General features: G+C 46.6%; 16 non-coding genes across 16 annotated transcripts; all 16 read left to right on the top strand.

Annotated features, from left to right (window-relative positions):
* The first annotated feature begins 179 nt into the window (after positions 1-179).
* On the top strand, positions 180-370 carry LOC142279336 (U2 spliceosomal RNA). Its single transcript, XR_012741983.1, has one exon. It is a non-coding gene; the product is annotated as a U2 spliceosomal RNA (small nuclear RNA).
* Positions 371-1,758: 1,388 nt separating this feature from the next.
* LOC142279335 (U2 spliceosomal RNA) lies at positions 1,759-1,949 on the top strand. The gene has a single exon (XR_012741982.1). It is a non-coding gene; the product is annotated as a U2 spliceosomal RNA (small nuclear RNA).
* Positions 1,950-3,336: 1,387 nt separating this feature from the next.
* On the top strand, positions 3,337-3,527 carry LOC142279334 (U2 spliceosomal RNA). Its single transcript, XR_012741981.1, has one exon. It is a non-coding gene; the product is annotated as a U2 spliceosomal RNA (small nuclear RNA).
* A 1,387-nt stretch (positions 3,528-4,914) lies between these two features.
* Positions 4,915-5,105, top strand: LOC142279333 (U2 spliceosomal RNA). Its single transcript, XR_012741980.1, has one exon. It is a non-coding gene; the product is annotated as a U2 spliceosomal RNA (small nuclear RNA).
* A 1,387-nt stretch (positions 5,106-6,492) lies between these two features.
* LOC142279331 (U2 spliceosomal RNA) lies at positions 6,493-6,683 on the top strand. Its single transcript, XR_012741979.1, has one exon. It is a non-coding gene; the product is annotated as a U2 spliceosomal RNA (small nuclear RNA).
* Positions 6,684-8,070: 1,387 nt separating this feature from the next.
* LOC142279330 (U2 spliceosomal RNA) lies at positions 8,071-8,261 on the top strand. Its single transcript, XR_012741978.1, has one exon. It is a non-coding gene; the product is annotated as a U2 spliceosomal RNA (small nuclear RNA).
* Positions 8,262-9,648: 1,387 nt separating this feature from the next.
* Positions 9,649-9,839, top strand: LOC142279329 (U2 spliceosomal RNA). The gene has a single exon (XR_012741977.1). It is a non-coding gene; the product is annotated as a U2 spliceosomal RNA (small nuclear RNA).
* Positions 9,840-11,226: 1,387 nt separating this feature from the next.
* Positions 11,227-11,417, top strand: LOC142279327 (U2 spliceosomal RNA). Its single transcript, XR_012741975.1, has one exon. It is a non-coding gene; the product is annotated as a U2 spliceosomal RNA (small nuclear RNA).
* Positions 11,418-12,804: 1,387 nt separating this feature from the next.
* LOC142279326 (U2 spliceosomal RNA) lies at positions 12,805-12,995 on the top strand. The gene has a single exon (XR_012741974.1). It is a non-coding gene; the product is annotated as a U2 spliceosomal RNA (small nuclear RNA).
* Positions 12,996-14,382: 1,387 nt separating this feature from the next.
* On the top strand, positions 14,383-14,573 carry LOC142279325 (U2 spliceosomal RNA). The gene has a single exon (XR_012741973.1). It is a non-coding gene; the product is annotated as a U2 spliceosomal RNA (small nuclear RNA).
* A 2,189-nt stretch (positions 14,574-16,762) lies between these two features.
* LOC142279337 (U2 spliceosomal RNA) lies at positions 16,763-16,955 on the top strand. Its single transcript, XR_012741984.1, has one exon. It is a non-coding gene; the product is annotated as a U2 spliceosomal RNA (small nuclear RNA).
* A 1,386-nt stretch (positions 16,956-18,341) lies between these two features.
* LOC142279324 (U2 spliceosomal RNA) lies at positions 18,342-18,532 on the top strand. The gene has a single exon (XR_012741972.1). It is a non-coding gene; the product is annotated as a U2 spliceosomal RNA (small nuclear RNA).
* Positions 18,533-19,920: 1,388 nt separating this feature from the next.
* LOC142279323 (U2 spliceosomal RNA) lies at positions 19,921-20,111 on the top strand. Its single transcript, XR_012741971.1, has one exon. It is a non-coding gene; the product is annotated as a U2 spliceosomal RNA (small nuclear RNA).
* A 1,387-nt stretch (positions 20,112-21,498) lies between these two features.
* On the top strand, positions 21,499-21,689 carry LOC142279322 (U2 spliceosomal RNA). The gene has a single exon (XR_012741970.1). It is a non-coding gene; the product is annotated as a U2 spliceosomal RNA (small nuclear RNA).
* A 1,387-nt stretch (positions 21,690-23,076) lies between these two features.
* Positions 23,077-23,267, top strand: LOC142279320 (U2 spliceosomal RNA). Its single transcript, XR_012741969.1, has one exon. It is a non-coding gene; the product is annotated as a U2 spliceosomal RNA (small nuclear RNA).
* A 1,387-nt stretch (positions 23,268-24,654) lies between these two features.
* Positions 24,655-24,845, top strand: LOC142279319 (U2 spliceosomal RNA). Its single transcript, XR_012741968.1, has one exon. It is a non-coding gene; the product is annotated as a U2 spliceosomal RNA (small nuclear RNA).
* The last annotated feature ends 61 nt before the right edge of the window (positions 24,846-24,906 follow it).

The raw sequence follows: 24,906 nt of genomic DNA, 5'->3' as shown, positions 1-24,906 counted from the left end.
GGCGGCTGCAAAACGCACCATTCTTCTTGTTTTGGCTCTGCAAAGCAGCCTTTTCAAGGGTTGGCTTGGGTGACAAAATGTCTTGTGTAGGCGTGGGTTTGTCTCCCTCTCGCTCTCTCTCCCTAAGATGTGTCCGGCATAGGCCAGGGTGCCACTCGAGGCCCAAACCAATTCTGGTTATCGCTTCTCGGCCTTTTGGCTAAGATCAAGTGTAGTATCTGTTCTTATCAGTTTAATATCTGATACGTCCCCTATCTGGGGACCATATATTAAATGGATTTTTAGAACAGGGAGATGGAAAAAGAGCTTGCTCTGTCCACTCCACGCATTGACCTGGTATTGCAGTACCTCCAGGAACGGTGCACCCCTTCTTAACCCAGTTTCCAAAAGCAGAACTCAATTCACCTGATTCATATTAGCCCGATTTAATGAATTGGAAGAAAGCATACGTCTTCATATGCACCTCAATTTGGCCCATTCACTTTTCACACTTCCTCCTTTTGTTTTTTATCTTTCACACTTTTGACTTTCTTTATTCATCCAAATAGCAAACTCATCACCACTCAACCTGACCAACTCGGCTATGTCCCCGTGCTGCAGTTCTCTGTCTTATCTAGATCATTTGCAATTGAATGGAATAGATCCCTTTTGGACAAAGTGGATTCACCTGCTGCTGCAGTGACCACAGGTGTGATAACATCTAGAATTGGCATCTGGTGCGATCTCTCCGCTTCCACTCCAAAGAAAGTTACCTGTTTATTCCTATCATGCATTGGTTTTTGGGGTTTTCTTTGAGTAATGATGATCTCTTTAGTAGTCTGTTGGCGCCCTCTCCTGGAGGAATAGTTTGCTTGCTCTTGGACATTCTAAAAGAGAGGTCATGATAGACATTGAGCTTCTGAGCTCAATTGGGGACAGTCATGGGTGATGAATGTTTGCAACCTACTGCGAAGCCTCATACCGCAATATAAGGAACGTCAAATACTAAGAAAGGGCGGCCTATGAAAGAATTACTACTTTCAATAAGTACACTTAAACGGCTAATTGGGAATAGAAAAACTGTAAAAAGCCCTCTGAGAAAGCCCCCCCTCTAACCTTTGATAGTAAGCTTTTCTGTAGTCTGCCTGTTGATGTATTTTCCGTTTGAACTGTGCACAACATGAAGAGACGGAACACTGGCGGCTTGTCACAATGCCCCCCGATGACATCACAATAGCGCTGCTGCCTAGAAAACAAGCTGCGCAGAAGAAGTTGTTCTTTGGGTGGGAGGGTGGGCTAGTGGAAGGAGGGGGCAATCTCTTTTTTTCCCGGGTGGTAGGGGGATGACAGGAGAAGGGAAGCGGGTGGTGAGAAAGGTACAGAGGGCAGGGTTTGGGGGCTGGGAAGGAAAGGGAAAAGATTAGGGTTTGGGGATGATGAAAGGGCTTTCTACGGGTAAGGATGGCAAAGGGTGGCAGTGACGGAAAGTCAGGCAACCTGTCCTGTCCGTCTTTTTGTATCGTGAATTGGAAAGACTGCAAGGGGGAGGGGAGTTGCTTGCGCCCTAAAGGAGGAGTTATTCAGATTCATTGCAGTGGGCGGCGGCTGCAAAACGCACCATTCTTCTTGTTTTGGCTCTGCAAAGCAGCCTTTTCAAGGGTTGGCTTGGGTGACAAAATGTCTTGTGTAGGCGTGGGTTTGTCTCCCTCTCGCTCTCTCTCCCTAAGATGTGTCCGGCATAGGCCAGGGTGCCACTCGAGGCCCAAACCAATTCTGGTTATCGCTTCTCGGCCTTTTGGCTAAGATCAAGTGTAGTATCTGTTCTTATCAGTTTAATATCTGATACGTCCCCTATCTGGGGACCATATATTAAATGGATTTTTAGAACAGGGAGATGGAAAAAGAGCTTGCTCTGTCCACTCCACGCATTGACCTGGTATTGCAGTACCTCCAGGAACGGTGCACCCCTTCTTAACCCAGTTTCCAAAAGCAGAACTCAATTCACCTGATTCATATTAGCCCGATTTAATGAATTGGAAGAAAGCATACGTCTTCATATGCACCTCAATTTGGCCCATTCACTTTTCACACTTCCTCCTTTTGTTTTTTATCTTTCACACTTTTGACTTTCTTTATTCATCCAAATAGCAAACTCATCACCACTCAACCTGACCAACTCGGCTATGTCCCCGTGCTGCAGTTCTCTGTCTTATCTAGATCATTTGCAATTGAATGGAATAGATCCCTTTTGGACAAAGTGGATTCACCTGCTGCTGCAGTGACCACAGGTGTGATAACATCTAGAATTGGCATCTGGTGCGATCTCTCCGCTTCCACTCCAAAGAAAGTTACCTGTTTATTCCTATCATGCATTGGTTTTTGGGGTTTTCTTTGAGTAATGATGATCTCTTTAGTAGTCTGTTGGCGCCCTCTCCTGGAGGAATAGTTTGCTTGCTCTTGGACATTCTAAAAGAGAGGTCATGATAGACATTGAGCTTCTGAGCTCAATTGGGGACAGTCATGGGTGATGAATGTTTGCAACCTACTGCGAAGCCTCATACCGCAATATAAGGAACGTCAAATACTAAGAAAGGGCGGCCTATGAAAGAATTACTACTTTCAATAAGTACACTTAAACGGCTAATTGGGAATAGAAAAACTGTAAAAAGCCCTCTGAGAAAGCCCCCCTCTAACCTTTGATAGTAAGCTTTTCTGTAGTCTGCCTGTTGATGTATTTTCCGTTTGAACTGTGCACAACATGAAGAGACGGAACACTGGCGGCTTGTCACAATGCCCCCCGATGACATCACAATAGCGCTGCTGCCTAGAAAACAAGCTGCGCAGAAGAAGTTGTTCTTTGGGTGGGAGGGTGGGCTAGTGGAAGGAGGGGGCAATCTCTTTTTTTCCCGGGTGGTAGGGGGATGACAGGAGAAGGGAAGCGGGTGGTGAGAAAGGTACAGAGGGCAGGGTTTGGGGGCTGGGAAGGAAAGGGAAAAGATTAGGGTTTGGGGATGATGAAAGGGCTTTCTACGGGTAAGGATGGCAAAGGGTGGCAGTGACGGAAAGTCAGGCAACCTGTCCTGTCCGTCTTTTTGTATCGTGAATTGGAAAGACTGCAAGGGGGAGGGGAGTTGCTTGCGCCCTAAAGGAGGAGTTATTCAGATTCATTGCAGTGGGCGGCGGCTGCAAAACGCACCATTCTTCTTGTTTTGGCTCTGCAAAGCAGCCTTTTCAAGGGTTGGCTTGGGTGACAAAATGTCTTGTGTAGGCGTGGGTTTGTCTCCCTCTCGCTCTCTCTCCCTAAGATGTGTCCGGCATAGGCCAGGGTGCCACTCGAGGCCCAAACCAATTCTGGTTATCGCTTCTCGGCCTTTTGGCTAAGATCAAGTGTAGTATCTGTTCTTATCAGTTTAATATCTGATACGTCCCCTATCTGGGGACCATATATTAAATGGATTTTTAGAACAGGGAGATGGAAAAAGAGCTTGCTCTGTCCACTCCACGCATTGACCTGGTATTGCAGTACCTCCAGGAACGGTGCACCCCTTCTTAACCCAGTTTCCAAAAGCAGAACTCAATTCACCTGATTCATATTAGCCCGATTTAATGAATTGGAAGAAAGCATACGTCTTCATATGCACCTCAATTTGGCCCATTCACTTTTCACACTTCCTCCTTTTGTTTTTTATCTTTCACACTTTTGACTTTCTTTATTCATCCAAATAGCAAACTCATCACCACTCAACCTGACCAACTCGGCTATGTCCCCGTGCTGCAGTTCTCTGTCTTATCTAGATCATTTGCAATTGAATGGAATAGATCCCTTTTGGACAAAGTGGATTCACCTGCTGCTGCAGTGACCACAGGTGTGATAACATCTAGAATTGGCATCTGGTGCGATCTCTCCGCTTCCACTCCAAAGAAAGTTACCTGTTTATTCCTATCATGCATTGGTTTTTGGGGTTTTCTTTGAGTAATGATGATCTCTTTAGTAGTCTGTTGGCGCCCTCTCCTGGAGGAATAGTTTGCTTGCTCTTGGACATTCTAAAAGAGAGGTCATGATAGACATTGAGCTTCTGAGCTCAATTGGGGACAGTCATGGGTGATGAATGTTTGCAACCTACTGCGAAGCCTCATACCGCAATATAAGGAACGTCAAATACTAAGAAAGGGCGGCCTATGAAAGAATTACTACTTTCAATAAGTACACTTAAACGGCTAATTGGGAATAGAAAAACTGTAAAAAGCCCTCTGAGAAAGCCCCCCTCTAACCTTTGATAGTAAGCTTTTCTGTAGTCTGCCTGTTGATGTATTTTCCGTTTGAACTGTGCACAACATGAAGAGACGGAACACTGGCGGCTTGTCACAATGCCCCCCGATGACATCACAATAGCGCTGCTGCCTAGAAAACAAGCTGCGCAGAAGAAGTTGTTCTTTGGGTGGGAGGGTGGGCTAGTGGAAGGAGGGGGCAATCTCTTTTTTTCCCGGGTGGTAGGGGGATGACAGGAGAAGGGAAGCGGGTGGTGAGAAAGGTACAGAGGGCAGGGTTTGGGGGCTGGGAAGGAAAGGGAAAAGATTAGGGTTTGGGGATGATGAAAGGGCTTTCTACGGGTAAGGATGGCAAAGGGTGGCAGTGACGGAAAGTCAGGCAACCTGTCCTGTCCGTCTTTTTGTATCGTGAATTGGAAAGACTGCAAGGGGGAGGGGAGTTGCTTGCGCCCTAAAGGAGGAGTTATTCAGATTCATTGCAGTGGGCGGCGGCTGCAAAACGCACCATTCTTCTTGTTTTGGCTCTGCAAAGCAGCCTTTTCAAGGGTTGGCTTGGGTGACAAAATGTCTTGTGTAGGCGTGGGTTTGTCTCCCTCTCGCTCTCTCTCCCTAAGATGTGTCCGGCATAGGCCAGGGTGCCACTCGAGGCCCAAACCAATTCTGGTTATCGCTTCTCGGCCTTTTGGCTAAGATCAAGTGTAGTATCTGTTCTTATCAGTTTAATATCTGATACGTCCCCTATCTGGGGACCATATATTAAATGGATTTTTAGAACAGGGAGATGGAAAAAGAGCTTGCTCTGTCCACTCCACGCATTGACCTGGTATTGCAGTACCTCCAGGAACGGTGCACCCCTTCTTAACCCAGTTTCCAAAAGCAGAACTCAATTCACCTGATTCATATTAGCCCGATTTAATGAATTGGAAGAAAGCATACGTCTTCATATGCACCTCAATTTGGCCCATTCACTTTTCACACTTCCTCCTTTTGTTTTTTATCTTTCACACTTTTGACTTTCTTTATTCATCCAAATAGCAAACTCATCACCACTCAACCTGACCAACTCGGCTATGTCCCCGTGCTGCAGTTCTCTGTCTTATCTAGATCATTTGCAATTGAATGGAATAGATCCCTTTTGGACAAAGTGGATTCACCTGCTGCTGCAGTGACCACAGGTGTGATAACATCTAGAATTGGCATCTGGTGCGATCTCTCCGCTTCCACTCCAAAGAAAGTTACCTGTTTATTCCTATCATGCATTGGTTTTTGGGGTTTTCTTTGAGTAATGATGATCTCTTTAGTAGTCTGTTGGCGCCCTCTCCTGGAGGAATAGTTTGCTTGCTCTTGGACATTCTAAAAGAGAGGTCATGATAGACATTGAGCTTCTGAGCTCAATTGGGGACAGTCATGGGTGATGAATGTTTGCAACCTACTGCGAAGCCTCATACCGCAATATAAGGAACGTCAAATACTAAGAAAGGGCGGCCTATGAAAGAATTACTACTTTCAATAAGTACACTTAAACGGCTAATTGGGAATAGAAAAACTGTAAAAAGCCCTCTGAGAAAGCCCCCCTCTAACCTTTGATAGTAAGCTTTTCTGTAGTCTGCCTGTTGATGTATTTTCCGTTTGAACTGTGCACAACATGAAGAGACGGAACACTGGCGGCTTGTCACAATGCCCCCCGATGACATCACAATAGCGCTGCTGCCTAGAAAACAAGCTGCGCAGAAGAAGTTGTTCTTTGGGTGGGAGGGTGGGCTAGTGGAAGGAGGGGGCAATCTCTTTTTTTCCCGGGTGGTAGGGGGATGACAGGAGAAGGGAAGCGGGTGGTGAGAAAGGTACAGAGGGCAGGGTTTGGGGGCTGGGAAGGAAAGGGAAAAGATTAGGGTTTGGGGATGATGAAAGGGCTTTCTACGGGTAAGGATGGCAAAGGGTGGCAGTGACGGAAAGTCAGGCAACCTGTCCTGTCCGTCTTTTTGTATCGTGAATTGGAAAGACTGCAAGGGGGAGGGGAGTTGCTTGCGCCCTAAAGGAGGAGTTATTCAGATTCATTGCAGTGGGCGGCGGCTGCAAAACGCACCATTCTTCTTGTTTTGGCTCTGCAAAGCAGCCTTTTCAAGGGTTGGCTTGGGTGACAAAATGTCTTGTGTAGGCGTGGGTTTGTCTCCCTCTCGCTCTCTCTCCCTAAGATGTGTCCGGCATAGGCCAGGGTGCCACTCGAGGCCCAAACCAATTCTGGTTATCGCTTCTCGGCCTTTTGGCTAAGATCAAGTGTAGTATCTGTTCTTATCAGTTTAATATCTGATACGTCCCCTATCTGGGGACCATATATTAAATGGATTTTTAGAACAGGGAGATGGAAAAAGAGCTTGCTCTGTCCACTCCACGCATTGACCTGGTATTGCAGTACCTCCAGGAACGGTGCACCCCTTCTTAACCCAGTTTCCAAAAGCAGAACTCAATTCACCTGATTCATATTAGCCCGATTTAATGAATTGGAAGAAAGCATACGTCTTCATATGCACCTCAATTTGGCCCATTCACTTTTCACACTTCCTCCTTTTGTTTTTTATCTTTCACACTTTTGACTTTCTTTATTCATCCAAATAGCAAACTCATCACCACTCAACCTGACCAACTCGGCTATGTCCCCGTGCTGCAGTTCTCTGTCTTATCTAGATCATTTGCAATTGAATGGAATAGATCCCTTTTGGACAAAGTGGATTCACCTGCTGCTGCAGTGACCACAGGTGTGATAACATCTAGAATTGGCATCTGGTGCGATCTCTCCGCTTCCACTCCAAAGAAAGTTACCTGTTTATTCCTATCATGCATTGGTTTTTGGGGTTTTCTTTGAGTAATGATGATCTCTTTAGTAGTCTGTTGGCGCCCTCTCCTGGAGGAATAGTTTGCTTGCTCTTGGACATTCTAAAAGAGAGGTCATGATAGACATTGAGCTTCTGAGCTCAATTGGGGACAGTCATGGGTGATGAATGTTTGCAACCTACTGCGAAGCCTCATACCGCAATATAAGGAACGTCAAATACTAAGAAAGGGCGGCCTATGAAAGAATTACTACTTTCAATAAGTACACTTAAACGGCTAATTGGGAATAGAAAAACTGTAAAAAGCCCTCTGAGAAAGCCCCCCTCTAACCTTTGATAGTAAGCTTTTCTGTAGTCTGCCTGTTGATGTATTTTCCGTTTGAACTGTGCACAACATGAAGAGACGGAACACTGGCGGCTTGTCACAATGCCCCCCGATGACATCACAATAGCGCTGCTGCCTAGAAAACAAGCTGCGCAGAAGAAGTTGTTCTTTGGGTGGGAGGGTGGGCTAGTGGAAGGAGGGGGCAATCTCTTTTTTTCCCGGGTGGTAGGGGGATGACAGGAGAAGGGAAGCGGGTGGTGAGAAAGGTACAGAGGGCAGGGTTTGGGGGCTGGGAAGGAAAGGGAAAAGATTAGGGTTTGGGGATGATGAAAGGGCTTTCTACGGGTAAGGATGGCAAAGGGTGGCAGTGACGGAAAGTCAGGCAACCTGTCCTGTCCGTCTTTTTGTATCGTGAATTGGAAAGACTGCAAGGGGGAGGGGAGTTGCTTGCGCCCTAAAGGAGGAGTTATTCAGATTCATTGCAGTGGGCGGCGGCTGCAAAACGCACCATTCTTCTTGTTTTGGCTCTGCAAAGCAGCCTTTTCAAGGGTTGGCTTGGGTGACAAAATGTCTTGTGTAGGCGTGGGTTTGTCTCCCTCTCGCTCTCTCTCCCTAAGATGTGTCCGGCATAGGCCAGGGTGCCACTCGAGGCCCAAACCAATTCTGGTTATCGCTTCTCGGCCTTTTGGCTAAGATCAAGTGTAGTATCTGTTCTTATCAGTTTAATATCTGATACGTCCCCTATCTGGGGACCATATATTAAATGGATTTTTAGAACAGGGAGATGGAAAAAGAGCTTGCTCTGTCCACTCCACGCATTGACCTGGTATTGCAGTACCTCCAGGAACGGTGCACCCCTTCTTAACCCAGTTTCCAAAAGCAGAACTCAATTCACCTGATTCATATTAGCCCGATTTAATGAATTGGAAGAAAGCATACGTCTTCATATGCACCTCAATTTGGCCCATTCACTTTTCACACTTCCTCCTTTTGTTTTTTATCTTTCACACTTTTGACTTTCTTTATTCATCCAAATAGCAAACTCATCACCACTCAACCTGACCAACTCGGCTATGTCCCCGTGCTGCAGTTCTCTGTCTTATCTAGATCATTTGCAATTGAATGGAATAGATCCCTTTTGGACAAAGTGGATTCACCTGCTGCTGCAGTGACCACAGGTGTGATAACATCTAGAATTGGCATCTGGTGCGATCTCTCCGCTTCCACTCCAAAGAAAGTTACCTGTTTATTCCTATCATGCATTGGTTTTTGGGGTTTTCTTTGAGTAATGATGATCTCTTTAGTAGTCTGTTGGCGCCCTCTCCTGGAGGAATAGTTTGCTTGCTCTTGGACATTCTAAAAGAGAGGTCATGATAGACATTGAGCTTCTGAGCTCAATTGGGGACAGTCATGGGTGATGAATGTTTGCAACCTACTGCGAAGCCTCATACCGCAATATAAGGAACGTCAAATACTAAGAAAGGGCGGCCTATGAAAGAATTACTACTTTCAATAAGTACACTTAAACGGCTAATTGGGAATAGAAAAACTGTAAAAAGCCCTCTGAGAAAGCCCCCCTCTAACCTTTGATAGTAAGCTTTTCTGTAGTCTGCCTGTTGATGTATTTTCCGTTTGAACTGTGCACAACATGAAGAGACGGAACACTGGCGGCTTGTCACAATGCCCCCCGATGACATCACAATAGCGCTGCTGCCTAGAAAACAAGCTGCGCAGAAGAAGTTGTTCTTTGGGTGGGAGGGTGGGCTAGTGGAAGGAGGGGGCAATCTCTTTTTTTCCCGGGTGGTAGGGGGATGACAGGAGAAGGGAAGCGGGTGGTGAGAAAGGTACAGAGGGCAGGGTTTGGGGGCTGGGAAGGAAAGGGAAAAGATTAGGGTTTGGGGATGATGAAAGGGCTTTCTACGGGTAAGGATGGCAAAGGGTGGCAGTGACGGAAAGTCAGGCAACCTGTCCTGTCCGTCTTTTTGTATCGTGAATTGGAAAGACTGCAAGGGGGAGGGGAGTTGCTTGCGCCCTAAAGGAGGAGTTATTCAGATTCATTGCAGTGGGCGGCGGCTGCAAAACGCACCATTCTTCTTGTTTTGGCTCTGCAAAGCAGCCTTTTCAAGGGTTGGCTTGGGTGACAAAATGTCTTGTGTAGGCGTGGGTTTGTCTCCCTCTCGCTCTCTCTCCCTAAGATGTGTCCGGCATAGGCCAGGGTGCCACTCGAGGCCCAAACCAATTCTGGTTATCGCTTCTCGGCCTTTTGGCTAAGATCAAGTGTAGTATCTGTTCTTATCAGTTTAATATCTGATACGTCCCCTATCTGGGGACCATATATTAAATGGATTTTTAGAACAGGGAGATGGAAAAAGAGCTTGCTCTGTCCACTCCACGCATTGACCTGGTATTGCAGTACCTCCAGGAACGGTGCACCCCTTCTTAACCCAGTTTCCAAAAGCAGAACTCAATTCACCTGATTCATATTAGCCCGATTTAATGAATTGGAAGAAAGCATACGTCTTCATATGCACCTCAATTTGGCCCATTCACTTTTCACACTTCCTCCTTTTGTTTTTTATCTTTCACACTTTTGACTTTCTTTATTCATCCAAATAGCAAACTCATCACCACTCAACCTGACCAACTCGGCTATGTCCCCGTGCTGCAGTTCTCTGTCTTATCTAGATCATTTGCAATTGAATGGAATAGATCCCTTTTGGACAAAGTGGATTCACCTGCTGCTGCAGTGACCACAGGTGTGATAACATCTAGAATTGGCATCTGGTGCGATCTCTCCGCTTCCACTCCAAAGAAAGTTACCTGTTTATTCCTATCATGCATTGGTTTTTGGGGTTTTCTTTGAGTAATGATGATCTCTTTAGTAGTCTGTTGGCGCCCTCTCCTGGAGGAATAGTTTGCTTGCTCTTGGACATTCTAAAAGAGAGGTCATGATAGACATTGAGCTTCTGAGCTCAATTGGGGACAGTCATGGGTGATGAATGTTTGCAACCTACTGCGAAGCCTCATACCGCAATATAAGGAACGTCAAATACTAAGAAAGGGCGGCCTATGAAAGAATTACTACTTTCAATAAGTACACTTAAACGGCTAATTGGGAATAGAAAAACTGTAAAAAGCCCTCTGAGAAAGCCCCCCTCTAACCTTTGATAGTAAGCTTTTCTGTAGTCTGCCTGTTGATGTATTTTCCGTTTGAACTGTGCACAACATGAAGAGACGGAACACTGGCGGCTTGTCACAATGCCCCCCGATGACATCACAATAGCGCTGCTGCCTAGAAAACAAGCTGCGCAGAAGAAGTTGTTCTTTGGGTGGGAGGGTGGGCTAGTGGAAGGAGGGGGCAATCTCTTTTTTTCCCGGGTGGTAGGGGGATGACAGGAGAAGGGAAGCGGGTGGTGAGAAAGGTACAGAGGGCAGGGTTTGGGGGCTGGGAAGGAAAGGGAAAAGATTAGGGTTTGGGGATGATGAAAGGGCTTTCTACGGGTAAGGATGGCAAAGGGTGGCAGTGACGGAAAGTCAGGCAACCTGTCCTGTCCGTCTTTTTGTATCGTGAATTGGAAAGACTGCAAGGGGGAGGGGAGTTGCTTGCGCCCTAAAGGAGGAGTTATTCAGATTCATTGCAGTGGGCGGCGGCTGCAAAACGCACCATTCTTCTTGTTTTGGCTCTGCAAAGCAGCCTTTTCAAGGGTTGGCTTGGGTGACAAAATGTCTTGTGTAGGCGTGGGTTTGTCTCCCTCTCGCTCTCTCTCCCTAAGATGTGTCCGGCATAGGCCAGGGTGCCACTCGAGGCCCAAACCAATTCTGGTTATCGCTTCTCGGCCTTTTGGCTAAGATCAAGTGTAGTATCTGTTCTTATCAGTTTAATATCTGATACGTCCCCTATCTGGGGACCATATATTAAATGGATTTTTAGAACAGGGAGATGGAAAAAGAGCTTGCTCTGTCCACTCCACGCATTGACCTGGTATTGCAGTACCTCCAGGAACGGTGCACCCCTTCTTAACCCAGTTTCCAAAAGCAGAACTCAATTCACCTGATTCATATTAGCCCGATTTAATGAATTGGAAGAAAGCATACGTCTTCATATGCACCTCAATTTGGCCCATTCACTTTTCACACTTCCTCCTTTTGTTTTTTATCTTTCACACTTTTGACTTTCTTTATTCATCCAAATAGCAAACTCATCACCACTCAACCTGACCAACTCGGCTATGTCCCCGTGCTGCAGTTCTCTGTCTTATCTAGATCATTTGCAATTGAATGGAATAGATCCCTTTTGGACAAAGTGGATTCACCTGCTGCTGCAGTGACCACAGGTGTGATAACATCTAGAATTGGCATCTGGTGCGATCTCTCCGCTTCCACTCCAAAGAAAGTTACCTGTTTATTCCTATCATGCATTGGTTTTTGGGGTTTTCTTTGAGTAATGATGATCTCTTTAGTAGTCTGTTGGCGCCCTCTCCTGGAGGAATAGTTTGCTTGCTCTTGGACATTCTAAAAGAGAGGTCATGATAGACATTGAGCTTCTGAGCTCAATTGGGGACAGTCATGGGTGATGAATGTTTGCAACCTACTGCGAAGCCTCATACCGCAATATAAGGAACGTCAAATACTAAGAAAGGGCGGCCTATGAAAGAATTACTACTTTCAATAAGTACACTTAAACGGCTAATTGGGAATAGAAAAACTGTAAAAAGCCCTCTGAGAAAGCCCCCCTCTAACCTTTGATAGTAAGCTTTTCTGTAGTCTGCCTGTTGATGTATTTTCCGTTTGAACTGTGCACAACATGAAGAGACGGAACACTGGCGGCTTGTCACAATGCCCCCCGATGACATCACAATAGCGCTGCTGCCTAGAAAACAAGCTGCGCAGAAGAAGTTGTTCTTTGGGTGGGAGGGTGGGCTAGTGGAAGGAGGGGGCAATCTCTTTTTTTCCCGGGTGGTAGGGGGATGACAGGAGAAGGGAAGCGGGTGGTGAGAAAGGTACAGAGGGCAGGGTTTGGGGGCTGGGAAGGAAAGGGAAAAGATTAGGGTTTGGGGATGATGAAAGGGCTTTCTACGGGTAAGGATGGCAAAGGGTGGCAGTGACGGAAAGTCAGGCAACCTGTCCTGTCCGTCTTTTTGTATCGTGAATTGGAAAGACTGCAAGGGGGAGGGGAGTTGCTTGCGCCCTAAAGGAGGAGTTATTCAGATTCATTGCAGTGGGCGGCGGCTGCAAAACGCACCATTCTTCTTGTTTTGGCTCTGCAAAGCAGCCTTTTCAAGGGTTGGCTTGGGTGACAAAATGTCTTGTGTAGGCGTGGGTTTGTCTCCCTCTCGCTCTCTCTCCCTAAGATGTGTCCGGCATAGGCCAGGGTGCCACTCGAGGCCCAAACCAATTCTGGTTATCGCTTCTCGGCCTTTTGGCTAAGATCAAGTGTAGTATCTGTTCTTATCAGTTTAATATCTGATACGTCCCCTATCTGGGGACCATATATTAAATGGATTTTTAGAACAGGGAGATGGAAAAAGAGCTTGCTCTGTCCACTCCACGCATTGACCTGGTATTGCAGTACCTCCAGGAACGGTGCACCCCTTCTTAACCCAGTTTCCAAAAGCAGAACTCAATTCACCTGATTCATATTAGCCCGATTTAATGAATTGGAAGAAAGCATACGTCTTCATATGCACCTCAATTTGGCCCATTCACTTTTCACACTTCCTCCTTTTGTTTTTTATCTTTCACACTTTTGACTTTCTTTATTCATCCAAATAGCAAACTCATCACCACTCAACCTGACCAACTCGGCTATGTCCCCGTGCTGCAGTTCTCTGTCTTATCTAGATCATTTGCAATTGAATGGAATAGATCCCTTTTGGACAAAGTGGATTCACCTGCTGCTGCAGTGACCACAGGTGTGATAACATCTAGAATTGGCATCTGGTGCGATCTCTCCGCTTCCACTCCAAAGAAAGTTACCTGTTTATTCCTATCATGCATTGGTTTTTGGGGTTTTCTTTGAGTAATGATGATCTCTTTAGTAGTCTGTTGGCGCCCTCTCCTGGAGGAATAGTTTGCTTGCTCTTGGACATTCTAAAAGAGAGGTCATGATAGACATTGAGCTTCTGAGCTCAATTGGGGACAGTCATGGGTGATGAATGTTTGCAACCTACTGCGAAGCCTCATACCGCAATATAAGGAACGTCAAATACTAAGAAAGGGCGGCCTATGAAAGAATTACTACTTTCAATAAGTACACTTAAACGGCTAATTGGGAATAGAAAAACTGTAAAAAGCCCTCTGAGAAAGCCCCCCTCTAACCTTTGATAGTAAGCTTTTCTGTAGTCTGCCTGTTGATGTATTTTCCGTTTGAACTGTGCACAACATGAAGAGACGGAACACTGGCGGCTTGTCACAATGCCCCCCGATGACATCACAATAGCGCTGCTGCCTAGAAAACAAGCTGCGCAGAAGAAGTTGTTCTTTGGGTGGGAGGGTGGGCTAGTGGAAGGAGGGGGCAATCTCTTTTTTTCCCGGGTGGTAGGGGGATGACAGGAGAAGGGAAGCGGGTGGTGAGAAAGGTACAGAGGGCAGGGTTTGGGGGCTGGGAAGGAAAGGGAAAAGATTAGGGTTTGGGGATGATGAAAGGGCTTTCTACGGGTAAGGATGGCAAAGGGTGGCAGTGACGGAAAGTCAGGCAACCTGTCCTGTCCGTCTTTTTGTATCGTGAATTGGAAAGACTGCAAGGGGGAGGGGAGTTGCTTGCGCCCTAAAGGAGGAGTTATTCAGATTCATTGCAGTGGGCGGCGGCTGCAAAACGCACCATTCTTCTTGTTTTGGCTCTGCAAAGCAGCCTTTTCAAGGGTTGGCTTGGGTGACAAAATGTCTTGTGTAGGCGTGGGTTTGTCTCCCTCTCGCTCTCTCTCCCTAAGATGTGTCCGGCATAGGCCAGGGTGCCACTCGAGGCCCAAACCAATTCTGGTTATCGCTTCTCGGCCTTTTGGCTAAGATCAAGTGTAGTATCTGTTCTTATCAGTTTAATATCTGATACGTCCCCTATCTGGGGACCATATATTAAATGGATTTTTAGAACAGGGAGATGGAAAAAGAGCTTGCTCTGTCCACTCCACGCATTGACCTGGTATTGCAGTACCTCCAGGAACGGTGCACCCCTTCTTAACCCAGTTTCCAAAAGCAGAACTCAATTCACCTGATTCATATTAGCCCGATTTAATGAATTGGAAGAAAGCATACGTCTTCATATGCACCTCAATTTGGCCCATTCACTTTTCACACTTCCTCCTTTTGTTTTTTATCTTTCACACTTTTGACTTTCTTTATTCATCCAAATAGCAAACTCATCACCACTCAACCTGACCAACTCGGCTATGTCCCCGTGCTGCAGTTCTCTGTCTTATCTAGATCATTTGCAATTGAATGGAATAGATCCCTTTTGGACAAAGTGGATTCACCTGCTGCTGCAGTGACCACAGGTGTGATAACATCTAGAATTGGCATCTGGTGCGATCTCTCCGCTTCCACTCCAAAGAAAGTTACCTGTTTATTCCTATCATGCATTGGTTTTTGGGGTTTTCTTTGAGTAATGATGATCTCTTTAGTAGTCTGTTGGCGCCCTCTCCTGGAGGAATAGTTTGCTTGCTCTTGGACATTCTAAAAGAGAGGTCATGATAGACATTGAGCTTCTGAGCTCAATTGGGGACAGTCATGGGTGATGAATGTTTGCAACCTACTGCGAAGCCTCATACCGCAATATAAGGAACGTCAAATACTAAGAAAGGGCGGCCTATGAAAGAATTACTACTTTCAATAAGTACACTTAAACGGCTAATTGGGAATAGAAAAACTGTAAAAAGCCCTCTGAGAAAGCCCCCCTCTAACCTTTGATAGTAAGCTTTTCTGTAGTCTGCCTGTTGATGTATTTTCCGTTTGAACTGTGCACAACATGAAGAGACGGAACACTGGCGGCTTGTCACAATGCCCCCCGATGACATCACAATAGCGCTGCTGCCTAGAAAACAAGCTGCGCAGAAGAAGTTGTTCTTTGGGTGGGAGGGTGGGCTAGTGGAAGGAGGGGGCAATCTCTTTTTTTCCCGGGTGGTAGGGGGATGACAGGAGAAGGGAAGCGGGTGGTGAGAAAGGTACAGAGGGCAGGGTTTGGGGGCTGGGAAGGAAAGGGAAAAGATTAGGGTTTGGGGATGATGAAAGGGCTTTCTACGGGTAAGGATGGCAAAGGGTGGCAGTGACGGAAAGTCAGGCAACCTGTCCTGTCCGTCTTTTTGTATCGTGAATTGGAAAGACTGCAAGGGGGAGGGGAGTTGCTTGCGCCCTAAAGGAGGAGTTATTCAGATTCATTGCAGTGGGCGGCGGCTGCAAAACGCACCATTCTTCTTGTTTTGGCTCTGCAAAGCAGCCTTTTCAAGGGTTGGCTTGGGTGACAAAATGTCTTGTGTAGGCGTGGGTTTGTCTCCCTCTCGCTCTCTCTCCCTAAGATGTGTCCGGCATAGGCCAGGGTGCCACTCGAGGCCCAAACCAATTCTGGTTATCGCTTCTCGGCCTTTTGGCTAAGATCAAGTGTAGTGTTGTTCGAAGAGGTGGTTTAAGCTCCAGGCCACCTTAGTACAATGATACAATGCACACTGGAAGGTTGCGCTTGCTAGTACTCTGGGTGGATAGTATATTCATCTAGAGGAAAACATGGCCCTACCAGGATCGAGGCTATTAAACTGAGTAAGGGTGGGGGGCTATGGTACAACGTGCCCCAGGACTGACGACCCTGGAGTGAGTCTGAGCTTGCTGGCTTGGGACCCCGGCAAGCCTTGGGCTCTGTAGCACACCAAACCTTGCCTTTTCATACTTTTTGAGCATATTACCCTATCCCGGCCTTCTGGCTAGGAAGGGAAATTTTTACAATCCCGGTCGGAGGTCTGGTCAGCTTTGGGCTGAGAAACTAACACCCGGTTGGAGGTCTGGGTCAGCTTCGGCTGAGAAACCAACACCCGGTTGGAGGTCTGGGTCAGCTTCGGCTGAGAAACCAACACCCGGTTGGAGGTCCGGTTAGCCTTGGGCTGAGAAACCAACACCGGTTGACGGTCCGGGCAGTTTCGGCTGCGAAACCAACAACTAGTAGCTCTCTACTCCACTTGGGTAAGATGCCTGGGTGGACGCTGGGAGCAACGACAAGGCTCAACCAGGCTTCGGCTTGGGGGAGCACCGAAGATCCCTGACCCTTGCTGTGGCCTTCTGGCTCGGAGGGACGGGGTTGATTTTTGGGGACCCTCTCCTCACGGTGGGGTCCACACGAATCCTAGCCTTTGCACTGTTTTTGGTGTGACTTCGGTCATGCATTTTTTGTGGTGCTTTGGAAAGCTTCATTAAATCAAAAATCTGTTCTTATCAGTTTAATATCTGATACGTCCCCTATCTGGGGACCATATATTAAATGGATTTTTAGAACAGGGAGATGGAAAAAGAGCTTGCTCTGTCCACTCCACGCATTGACCTGGTATTGCAGTACCTCCAGGAACGGTGCACCCCTTCTTAACCCAGTTTCCAAAAGCAGAACTCAATTCACCTGATTCATATTAGCCCGATTTAATGAATTGGAAGAAAGCATACGTCTTCATATGCACCTCAATTTGGCCCATTCACTTTTCACACTTCCTCCTTTTGTTTTTTATCTTTCACACTTTTGACTTTCTTTATTCATCCAAATAGCAAACTCATCACCACTCAACCTGACCAACTCGGCTATGTCCCCGTGCTGCAGTTCTCTGTCTTATCTAGATCATTTGCAATTGAATGGAATAGATCCCTTTTGGACAAAGTGGATTCACCTGCTGCTGCAGTGACCACAGGTGTGATAACATCTAGAATTGGCATCTGGTGCGATCTCTCCGCTTCCACTCCAAAGAAAGTTACCTGTTTATTCCTATCATGCATTGGTTTTTGGGGTTTTCTTTGAGTAATGATGATCTCTTTAATAGTCTGTTGGCGCCCTCTCCTGGAGGAATAGTTTGCTTGCTCTTGGACATTCTAAAAGAGAGGTCATGATAGACATTGAGCTTCTGAGCTCAATTGGGGACAGTCATGGGTGATGAATGTTTGCAACCTACTGCGAAGCCTCATACCGCAATATAAGGAACGTCAAATACTAAGAAAGGGCGGCCTATGAAAGAATTACTACTTTCAATAAGTACACTTAAACGGCTAATTGGGAATAGAAAAACTGTAAAAAGCCCTCTGAGAAAGCCCCCCTCTAACCTTTGATAGTAAGCTTTTCTGTAGTCTGCCTGTTGATGTATTTTCCGTTTGAACTGTGCACAACATGAAGAGACGGAACACTGGCGGCTTGTCACAATGCCCCCCGATGACATCACAATAGCGCTGCTGCCTAGAAAACAAGCTGCGCAGAAGAAGTTGTTCTTTGGGTGGGAGGGTGGGCTAGTGGAAGGAGGGGGCAATCTCTTTTTTTCCCGGGTGGTAGGGGGATGACAGGAGAAGGGAAGCGGGTGGTGAGAAAGGTACAGAGGGCAGGGTTTGGGGGCTGGGAAGGAAAGGGAAAAGATTAGGGTTTGGGGATGATGAAAGGGCTTTCTACGGGTAAGGATGGCAAAGGGTGGCAGTGACGGAAAGTCAGGCAACCTGTCCTGTCCGTCTTTTTGTATCGTGAATTGGAAAGACTGCAAGGGGAGGGGAGTTGCTTGCGCCCTAAAGGAGGAGTTATTCAGATTCATTGCAGTGGGCGGCGGCTGCAAAACGCACCATTCTTCTTGTTTTGGCTCTGCAAAGCAGCCTTTTCAAGGGTTGGCTTGGGTGACAAAATGTCTTGTGTAGGCGTGGGTTTGTCTCCCTCTCGCTCTCTCTCCCTAAGATGTGTCCGGCATAGGCCAGGGTGCCACTCGAGGCCCAAACCAATTCTGGTTATCGCTTCTCGGCCTTTTGGCTAAGATCAAGTGTAGTATCTGTTCTTATCAGTTTAATATCTGATACGTCCCCTATCTGGGGACCATATATTAAATGGATTTTTAGAACAGGGAGATGGAAAAAGAGCTTGCTCTGTCCACTCCACGCATTGACCTGGTATTGCAGTACCTCCAGGAACGGTGCACCCCTTCTTAACCCAGTTTCCAAAAGCAGAACTCAATTCACCTGATTCATATTAGCCCGATTTAATGAATTGGAAGAAAGCATACGTCTTCATATGCACCTCAATTTGGCCCATTCACTTTTCACACTTCCTCCTTTTGTTTTTTATCTTTCACACTTTTGACTTTCTTTATTCATCCAAATAGCAAACTCATCACCACTCAACCTGACCAACTCGGCTATGTCCCCGTGCTGCAGTTCTCTGTCTTATCTAGATCATTTGCAATTGAATGGAATAGATCCCTTTTGGACAAAGTGGATTCACCTGCTGCTGCAGTGACCACAGGTGTGATAACATCTAGAATTGGCATCTGGTGCGATCTCTCCGCTTCCACTCCAAAGAAAGTTACCTGTTTATTCCTATCATGCATTGGTTTTTGGGGTTTTCTTTGAGTAATGATGATCTCTTTAGTAGTCTGTTGGCGCCCTCTCCTGGAGGAATAGTTTGCTTGCTCTTGGACATTCTAAAAGAGAGGTCATGATAGACATTGAGCTTCTGAGCTCAATTGGGGACAGTCATGGGTGATGAATGTTTGCAACCTACTGCGAAGCCTCATACCGCAATATAAGGAACGTCAAATACTAAGAAAGGGCGGCCTATGAAAGAATTACTACTTTCAATAAGTACACTTAAACGGCTAATTGGGAATAGAAAAACTGTAAAAAGCCCTGCTGAGAAAGCCCCCCTCTAACCTTTGATAGTAAGCTTTTCTGTAGTCTGCCTGTTGATGTATTTTCCGTTTGAACTGTGCACAACATGAAGAGACGGAACACTGGCGGCTTGTCACAATGCCCCCCGATGACATCACAATAGCGCTGCTGCCTAGAAAACAAGCTGCGCAGAAGAAGTTGTTCTTTGGGTGGGAGGGTGGGCTAGTGGAAGGAGGGGGCAATCTCTTTTTTTCCCGGGTGGTAGGGGGATGACAGGAGAAGGGAAGCGGGTGGTGAGAAAGGTACAGAGGGCAGGGTTTGGGGGCTGGGAAGGAAAGGGAAAAGATTAGGGTTTGGGGATGATGAAAGGGCTTTCTACGGGTAAGGATGGCAAAGGGTGGCAGTGACGGAAAGTCAGGCAACCTGTCCTGTCCGTCTTTTTGTATCGTGAATTGGAAAGACTGCAAGGGGGAGGGGAGTTGCTTGCGCCCTAAAGGAGGAGTTATTCAGATTCATTGCAGTGGGCGGCGGCTGCAAAACGCACCATTCTTCTTGTTTTGGCTCTGCAAAGCAGCCTTTTCAAGGGTTGGCTTGGGTGACAAAATGTCTTGTGTAGGCGTGGGTTTGTCTCCCTCTCGCTCTCTCTCCCTAAGATGTGTCCGGCATAGGCCAGGGTGCCACTCGAGGCCCAAACCAATTCTGGTTATCGCTTCTCGGCCTTTTGGCTAAGATCAAGTGTAGTATCTGTTCTTATCAGTTTAATATCTGATACGTCCCCTATCTGGGGACCATATATTAAATGGATTTTTAGAACAGGGAGATGGAAAAAGAGCTTGCTCTGTCCACTCCACGCATTGACCTGGTATTGCAGTACCTCCAGGAACGGTGCACCCCTTCTTAACCCAGTTTCCAAAAGCAGAACTCAATTCACCTGATTCATATTAGCCCGATTTAATGAATTGGAAGAAAGCATACGTCTTCATATGCACCTCAATTTGGCCCATTCACTTTTCACACTTCCTCCTTTTGTTTTTTATCTTTCACACTTTTGACTTTCTTTATTCATCCAAATAGCAAACTCATCACCACTCAACCTGACCAACTCGGCTATGTCCCCGTGCTGCAGTTCTCTGTCTTATCTAGATCATTTGCAATTGAATGGAATAGATCCCTTTTGGACAAAGTGGATTCACCTGCTGCTGCAGTGACCACAGGTGTGATAACATCTAGAATTGGCATCTGGTGCGATCTCTCCGCTTCCACTCCAAAGAAAGTTACCTGTTTATTCCTATCATGCATTGGTTTTTGGGGTTTTCTTTGAGTAATGATGATCTCTTTAGTAGTCTGTTGGCGCCCTCTCCTGGAGGAATAGTTTGCTTGCTCTTGGACATTCTAAAAGAGAGGTCATGATAGACATTGAGCTTCTGAGCTCAATTGGGGACAGTCATGGGTGATGAATGTTTGCAACCTACTGCGAAGCCTCATACCGCAATATAAGGAACGTCAAATACTAAGAAAGGGCGGCCTATGAAAGAATTACTACTTTCAATAAGTACACTTAAACGGCTAATTGGGAATAGAAAAACTGTAAAAAGCCCTCTGAGAAAGCCCCCCTCTAACCTTTGATAGTAAGCTTTTCTGTAGTCTGCCTGTTGATGTATTTTCCGTTTGAACTGTGCACAACATGAAGAGACGGAACACTGGCGGCTTGTCACAATGCCCCCCGATGACATCACAATAGCGCTGCTGCCTAGAAAACAAGCTGCGCAGAAGAAGTTGTTCTTTGGGTGGGAGGGTGGGCTAGTGGAAGGAGGGGGCAATCTCTTTTTTTCCCGGGTGGTAGGGGGATGACAGGAGAAGGGAAGCGGGTGGTGAGAAAGGTACAGAGGGCAGGGTTTGGGGGCTGGGAAGGAAAGGGAAAAGATTAGGGTTTGGGGATGATGAAAGGGCTTTCTACGGGTAAGGATGGCAAAGGGTGGCAGTGACGGAAAGTCAGGCAACCTGTCCTGTCCGTCTTTTTGTATCGTGAATTGGAAAGACTGCAAGGGGGAGGGGAGTTGCTTGCGCCCTAAAGGAGGAGTTATTCAGATTCATTGCAGTGGGCGGCGGCTGCAAAACGCACCATTCTTCTTGTTTTGGCTCTGCAAAGCAGCCTTTTCAAGGGTTGGCTTGGGTGACAAAATGTCTTGTGTAGGCGTGGGTTTGTCTCCCTCTCGCTCTCTCTCCCTAAGATGTGTCCGGCATAGGCCAGGGTGCCACTCGAGGCCCAAACCAATTCTGGTTATCGCTTCTCGGCCTTTTGGCTAAGATCAAGTGTAGTATCTGTTCTTATCAGTTTAATATCTGATACGTCCCCTATCTGGGGACCATATATTAAATGGATTTTTAGAACAGGGAGATGGAAAAAGAGCTTGCTCTGTCCACTCCACGCATTGACCTGGTATTGCAGTACCTCCAGGAACGGTGCACCCCTTCTTAACCCAGTTTCCAAAAGCAGAACTCAATTCACCTGATTCATATTAGCCCGATTTAATGAATTGGAAGAAAGCATACGTCTTCATATGCACCTCAATTTGGCCCATTCACTTTTCACACTTCCTCCTTTTGTTTTTTATCTTTCACACTTTTGACTTTCTTTATTCATCCAAATAGCAAACTCATCACCACTCAACCTGACCAACTCGGCTATGTCCCCGTGCTGCAGTTCTCTGTCTTATCTAGATCATTTGCAATTGAATGGAATAGATCCCTTTTGGACAAAGTGGATTCACCTGCTGCTGCAGTGACCACAGGTGTGATAACATCTAGAATTGGCATCTGGTGCGATCTCTCCGCTTCCACTCCAAAGAAAGTTACCTGTTTATTCCTATCATGCATTGGTTTTTGGGGTTTTCTTTGAGTAATGATGATCTCTTTAGTAGTCTGTTGGCGCCCTCTCCTGGAGGAATAGTTTGCTTGCTCTTGGACATTCTAAAAGAGAGGTCATGATAGACATTGAGCTTCTGAGCTCAATTGGGGACAGTCATGGGTGATGAATGTTTGCAACCTACTGCGAAGCCTCATACCGCAATATAAGGAACGTCAAATACTAAGAAAGGGCGGCCTATGAAAGAATTACTACTTTCAATAAGTACACTTAAACGGCTAATTGGGAATAGAAAAACTGTAAAAAGCCCTCTGAGAAAGCCCCCCTCTAACCTTTGATAGTAAGCTTTTCTGTAGTCTGCCTGTTGATGTATTTTCCGTTTGAACTGTGCACAACATGAAGAGACGGAACACTGGCGGCTTGTCACAATGCCCCCCGATGACATCACAATAGCGCTGCTGCCTAGAAAACAAGCTGCGCAGAAGAAGTTGTTCTTTGGGTGGGAGGGTGGGCTAGTGGAAGGAGGGGGCAATCTCTTTTTTTCCCGGGTGGTAGGGGGATGACAGGAGAAGGGAAGCGGGTGGTGAGAAAGGTACAGAGGGCAGGGTTTGGGGGCTGGGAAGGAAAGGGAAAAGATTAGGGTTTGGGGATGATGAAAGGGCTTTCTACGGGTAAGGATGGCAAAGGGTGGCAGTGACGGAAAGTCAGGCAACCTGTCCTGTCCGTCTTTTTGTATCGTGAATTGGAAAGACTGCAAGGGGGAGGGGAGTTGCTTGCGCCCTAAAGGAGGAGTTATTCAGATTCATTGCAGTGGGCGGCGGCTGCAAAACGCACCATTCTTCTTGTTTTGGCTCTGCAAAGCAGCCTTTTCAAGGGTTGGCTTGGGTGACAAAATGTCTTGTGTAGGCGTGGGTTTGTCTCCCTCTCGCTCTCTCTCCCTAAGATGTGTCCGGCATAGGCCAGGGTGCCACTCGAGGCCCAAACCAATTCTGGTTATCGCTTCTCGGCCTTTTGGCTAAGATCAAGTGTAGTATCTGTTCTTATCAGTTTAATATCTGATACGTCCCCTATCTGGGGACCATATATTAAATGGATTTTTAGAACAGGGAGATGGAAAAAGAGCTTGCTCTGTCCACTCCACGCATTGACCTGGTATTGCAGTACCTCCAGGAACGGTGCACCCCTTCTTAACCCAGTTTCCAAAAGCAGAACTCAATTCACCTGATTCATATTAGCCCGATTTAATGAATTGGAAGAAAGCATACGTCTTCATATGCACCTCAATTTGGCCCATTCACTTTTCACACTTCCTCCTTTTGTTTTTTATCTTTCACACTTTTGACTTTCTTTATTCATCCAAATAGCAAACTCATCACCACTCAACCTGACCAACTCGGCTATGTCCCCGTGCTGCAGTTCTCTGTCTTATCTAGATCATTTGCAATTGAATGGAATAGATCCCTTTTGGACAAAGTGGATTCACCTGCTGCTGCAGTGACCACAGGTGTGATAACATCTAGAATTGGCATCTGGTGCGATCTCTCCGCTTCCACTCCAAAGAAAGTTACCTGTTTATTCCTATCATGCATTGGTTTTTGGGGTTTTCTTTGAGTAATGATGATCTCTTTAGTAGTCTGTTGGCGCCCTCTCCTGGAGGAATAGTTTGCTTGCTCTTGGACATTCTAAAAGAGAGGTCATGATAGACATTGAGCTTCTGAGCTCAATTGGGGACAGTCATGGGTGATGAATGTTTGCAACCTACTGCGAAGCCTCATACCGCAATATAAGGAACGTCAAATACTAAGAAAGGGCGGCCTATGAAAGAATTACTACTTTCAATAAGTACACTTAAACGGCTAATTGGGAATAGAAAAACTGTAAAAAGCCCTCTGAGAAAGCCCCCCTCTAACCTTTGATAGTAAGCTTTTCTGTAGTCTGCCTGTTGATGTATTTTCCGTTTGAACTGTGCACAACATGAAGAGACGGAACACTGGCGGCTTGTCACAATGCCCCCCGATGACATCACAATAGCGCTGCTGCCTAGAAAACAAGCTGCGCAGAAGAAGTTGTTCTTTGGGTGGGAGGGTGGGCTAGTGGAAGGAGGGGGCAATCTCTTTTTTTCCCGGGTGGTAGGGGGATGACAGGAGAAGGGAAGCGGGTGGTGAGAAAGGTACAGAGGGCAGGGTTTGGGGGCTGGGAAGGAAAGGGAAAAGATTAGGGTTTGGGGATGATGAAAGGGCTTTCTACGGGTAAGGATGGCAAAGGGTGGCAGTGACGGAAAGTCAGGCAACCTGTCCTGTCCGTCTTTTTGTATCGTGAATTGGAAAGACTGCAAGGGGGAGGGGAGTTGCTTGCGCCCTAAAGGAGGAGTTATTCAGATTCATTGCAGTGGGCGGCGGCTGCAAAACGCACCATTCTTCTTGTTTTGGCTCTGCAAAGCAGCCTTTTCAAGGGTTGGCTTGGGTGACAAAATGTCTTGTGTAGGCGTGGGTTTGTCTCCCTCTCGCTCTCTCTCCCTAAGATGTGTCCGGCATAGGCCAGGGTGCCACTCGAGGCCCAAACCAATTCTGGTTATCGCTTCTCGGCCTTTTGGCTAAGATCAAGTGTAGTATCTGTTCTTATCAGTTTAATATCTGATACGTCCCCTATCTGGGGACCATATATTAAATGGATTTTTAGAACAGGGAGATGGAAAAAGAGCTTGCTCTGTCCACTCCACGCATTGACCTGGTATTGCAGTACCTCCAGGAACGGTGCACCCCTTCTTAACCCAGTTTCCAAAAGCAGAACTCAATTCACCTGATTCATATTAGCCCGATTTAATG

Source organism: Anomaloglossus baeobatrachus, unplaced genomic scaffold (genome assembly GCF_048569485.1).
Source record: "Anomaloglossus baeobatrachus isolate aAnoBae1 unplaced genomic scaffold, aAnoBae1.hap1 Scaffold_4298, whole genome shotgun sequence".
NCBI classification, from domain to species: Eukaryota; Metazoa; Chordata; class Amphibia; order Anura; family Aromobatidae; genus Anomaloglossus; species Anomaloglossus baeobatrachus.
This window is presented reverse-complemented; position numbering and strand designations above follow the sequence as displayed.